General features: G+C 42.8%; 1 protein-coding gene across 1 annotated transcript in view; it reads left to right on the forward strand.

The window, feature by feature from the left end:
- Positions 1-4627, forward strand: part of API5 (apoptosis inhibitor 5) — a 40903-nt gene that overhangs the window by 797 nt on the left and 35479 nt on the right. The gene's annotated exons all lie outside the window — the stretch shown is intronic.

Consider the following 4627-nt stretch of genomic DNA (forward strand, 5'->3'; position numbering starts at 1 on the left):
CAGCAGCTTTCCTGAGCCCAAAACAAGGAAAAGGAGATAAATGAGGTCACCACTGATAAATAACATTTTCTTCATCCCTCCTCCCCAAAGCCTCAGAGTGCCGAAACTGGGATCGAAGACCTAGGTCTTCTGCTCTGGTGCTTACAAGTTCTCTGAAAGTAACAGCTGAGTTTTTACCGAAGACCTGTAAAAGTCCTTTTAACTAACATGAGGCTTAAAAGATTAACTCATCGCTGAGACCAGACTGTGATTCTCCTGATTCAGCAGTACTCACTCAGTGTCCCTGAAAGTGCTTATAAATTTCATCATTCAGAGCCTACATGGATGACAGATGGAGACAGACAAAGTGGTGACGGCAGGGGTGGAGGGTGCTGTATTTCCTTTCCTTTTTTGTTCCTTAGTCAAACAAATGGCAGTCAGATAACACCCTCCAAACTCCCCCATCTCTGCAAGTTAATGGCAGCTACAAGATGTAACATTCATTAGTTCAATGGTTTGCAATGTAACTGAAGTCCCAGCTGGTATTTTTCATGTGGAATAAGGCAAGAAAATATAACTGGAAAGCTTGGTGGCTGCATGGTGCTTATTTCTTATTTCTCAGTTCATACCTAAGAATTAAGTGTGAAATTTTGCATTAAAAAAACCAACGTTATGTTATAGTAACAACCCAGTAAACCTGACTGTGGAGCTTTTAAAGAAGTGGAAAGCAATGAACTCCTAGTACTCACTTATAGGAGTATTTCAAGTAGTGCTTTTAATTAGCTGTTATTCTTGACCACTTTTTCCAATAAATGAATTTTGTACTGGTAAAAAATAACAGAGCAAGAATCTTGGAACCTAAAGTCCTCTAACCAAAGAATAACTGTAGCACATGCAGGAGCAACACAATCTCTCCGTCTTTTGTTATTATTGCCATCTTGGTGCCAAGGAAGGAGCAAAGCAACCTGTGTCCTTTCTTTGGGCCATATATATCTTCAGCCGGGTCCTTGGGTGTGCAGCAAGAAATGCCAGGCTTGCTCCTAGGTTACCTCTCTTTAATACACTGGTTGTAATCCATGGTCCAGCTCTGCTGGCCTGTTGTCTGTATCTTCTTTATCCTCTCTGTCAAAAACACTTGCAGTAGGTGCCCGGAATAGCTCCATATGCCTTTTTTCCTATTATTCTTGGTTGTTACATTCTTCCAGCTTCTTCCTCTGTATCTACACATCTATTATCATTGACCCTGTCATTTTCTACATTTCATTGACTGTGAACACTTCCATCATACAGTTATGGCAATTGTGTCTCTTCATATCCAACAGCTGCATCCTACCCCGGCAACGTCTGCATTTTGCAATCTGCATCTATGAAGATACAATAGTAACGGACCATAGTAAAAACTCTGTTGCTACCCATAGTGGTTCTTGTTTTCTGTTCTTCAATGGGTTTTCTGCTCCTGAAGAAATTATTTTCTTTGCCAACTTGGAAGCTAAAACTTTGCTATTTTTTATGGTGGTTTTTTGCTTAGCTCAGTAATGGTCTGTTGTTATTGTCCAGAAGGGAGCCCCAGGTGGGATCTAGGCCTGAGACATCAGCTGTTTAAACAAGTGGAACGGCTGTCATTAATCTTTGCTTCTGGAGCTCATAACAGGAAAATGGAGCAAGCAGGGAATTGGTTCTCAATAAAAGAAACGTCCTTCAGCCTTGCACATTTTCATGTCCAGCCACTAATCAATATATATTGTTCCCATAGATCACAGTAGCGGCAGGTGAGAAATTGCTTGGTCTAGAGGTTTGCGTAGAGTGGACATGTGAGGATTTCCCATGCACACTACAGACAAATCAATCTTCTAGAATAAGACTCAAAAGAAGTATCAGGGGAAGGCAAGAGATGATGCAAAGGATGTTTGGGAACAGACCCTTTTGGGGGGAATATTTAAGACAGAAAGAAAGTCTGGTTCTTCTCATAAGGGTTTTCTTGTACTTCAAAGATCAATACAAATATCTGAGAAGAGATGTCTTTGCAAAAATACTGGTAGGTGAGAGCTAACTGAAAAGTGTCACCTGCCTGCACACCAGGCCCTCCTTGTCCTAATGCCTCATTCTCGCTAGCGTCTCAAACACCTGCACCCTCTGGTCCACGCAGGCCATATTTCTGTATATTGATTCTTTGATCTGACTGCCTCACTCTTGGCCCTTTCTCCTTTCTCCAGTGAATCTCTCTTTGCCACACTGGGGCTGTATCCATCAGCAAAAAGTTACTCTTCTTATCCAGGAAAAATCCTGACTGCTATAAGCCTATCCAGCCTCCCTTCTGCACTCTTGAACCAGCAAAGCAGTTGCTACAAGTATCATTTACAGCAGCCCATGAGAGCGGCCCCAAGATGCAAGTGGCCCATACCACTTAGATGTAGGAATGTAATCTTCAGGTTACTGCTGTGTGAGTCCACAGAACTGAGTTCAGTCTGGCTGAAGCATCCCACTGAAATTTGACAGCAAGCCAGTAGTTCTGGTTCTTTGCTAACAGCAACCAAAAATCTGTAGTTTCAGAACTACGTTTCTTACTAGAGGCTTTAGCTACAAGTAAATCATTTTTTCTTCAGGAACAAAGTAAAACATCAGCAACATTTATGGTAATCAAAACTCTGTGCAAAGGCTGCTATTTCATGGCCCATCACAATCTTATCTCTTTCCACTGCTGGACAGTAGGACACGCTGGTTCTGGCATACACAGGATTGAGCATCTCTGAAGGAATGGTTTAATGGGCCCAGCAGCTGTCTTTTCTGTTAAGAACAGAGGGTGCCTTAAGTGGGCCATGATGGAGAACAGAAAGGTTTTAATGGCTGAGAATTTGCCCAGTAGGTAATACAGCCCCTATGTTTTCAGCTGCTGCGCAGAAGAGGTTACAGCAAGAGGCGTTTCAATTCCCAGAAGGAAGAAAGCACTTCTGGTTATATTACCAAGACAAATAGTGCAGTGAAATCAGTTCTGAGAGACAAGAATTGGTCCCAAAAGATTGACTGAGTAAATTTTCAATACAATTTAATTCGTATGCTCCTTTGGTACTTTCTATTTTTTCCTCATAAGCAGGTGGTAGGCAGTGCAGAATGTGGCAAGCTCTTTTATATGATTGATGGTTTAGACTCTTCAATTAAAAGCATGTTTGCAGGTTTGAGGAAATCTCTGTGATGAGGGGGAAGGGAGAGCTCTGTGTGTGTAAAGAAGAAAGTCTTATTCTGTGTGTCTATTAGCACCTCCGCTCCTGTTCTAATTCTGTCATTATTTGACCAAGGGGATAAGGCAGCACAGCACACTGCTGCTGGCTGGAAGTGTGACACCCAGCTCCTCTCCAGCACAGCGTCCACACCACCCTGCCAAGGACATGGGGAAATCGAGCATGAGCTGGGAGCTTTGCCATTGCTGACTGAGACTGGGTGCCATCATCACGCAAGGACCGAACGCGCTGTTATTCTTGAAGCCTTCTGTCACCCATCTTACCGTTCACTAAGGGCCTGGCTAGGGAGGGATAAACTCAGGGAAGCTGAGTATCACTACGGGTCTGAGCATTTTAAAAAAGTGAAAAAAAGAAAAATATTATTTCTGCTCTGGAACATTATTATCCAGTTCTCTTCTTCTCCTTGAGGACACTGGAAATGCCTACCTCCTCTTCCAAGCTGAGGAATGCCCTGCTTTCATTTGGCAGATCTGGGGTCACAATCCGCCTCTCGTGTCCCTGCTGGCTGCCAGGGCTGATGGTGTGGGCTGAGCCGATGCTGCCAGGCTGCTTCTGAGTGCTGGGGCTTCATGAACATGCTGTTTTGGTTTTGCAGACTTTCTAATAAGCACTGAGACCAGACACCTTGGATTGCTCTGCTGCTAAAGAGAGCCTGGCTCCTGACAGTGGTTTTGAAAAGAACATTTCACCTTTTTTTGCTGAACAACAATGACTCACTGAGGATGACGTGCAGTGAATATTCAGATTCCCTGCAATTCTTAAGATAACTAAACTTGCTTGTCCTGTGAATGGTAGCCTGTAACATGTCCTTAGCATATGTTTTTTATGGGACTCAGTATCTTTGGTACCTGGATATTTCTTTTGCCCTCTAAGAAATTAGACTGATTCATTTCATAAATGGCCTTTTATTATGGTCATGATTGCTGAGAGTGATCATAAGCAAGTTTTTTCTTTTGCTTTCACTAATTTATTGCAAATTACACTATGGAGCATCCTACTGAATGGACAATACCTTTACTGCCTAAACAGACCTGGGATGAAAAATGCCCGTTGTCTGCTGGCTGTGAGAAAAGCAGACTTTTGTAACCATGTTGCTGTTAGCTGTCTTCTGAGCTGGGAGTTCACTGACAATTATTTGCAAGGTACTGAAACAACATTGTAAATTGGCTTGGCTCCATCGCTACTTTGGAGGAGGTGCATAAACAGTGTATATCATTCAAACCCGCCACACTTCAGAGATGTGCTTTTGTTGTAAATTTGAGATACAGAGCCGTGTAAATGCATCTATATGGCTTCCGGACTACAGGTGTTACTTTAGTTAGCTGTCATGTTCTGTTAATCTAAGGGAGGTTCTTACAAAACTGCCTCTCACTAGCTGAATCTGAGTTATCCTCTGGAGGCGCCTCTCTCTC

Source organism: Egretta garzetta, unplaced genomic scaffold (assembly GCF_000687185.1).
Source record: "Egretta garzetta isolate BGI_Z169 unplaced genomic scaffold, ASM68718v1 scaffold329, whole genome shotgun sequence".
Lineage (NCBI taxonomy): Eukaryota > Metazoa > Chordata > Aves > Pelecaniformes > Ardeidae > Egretta > Egretta garzetta.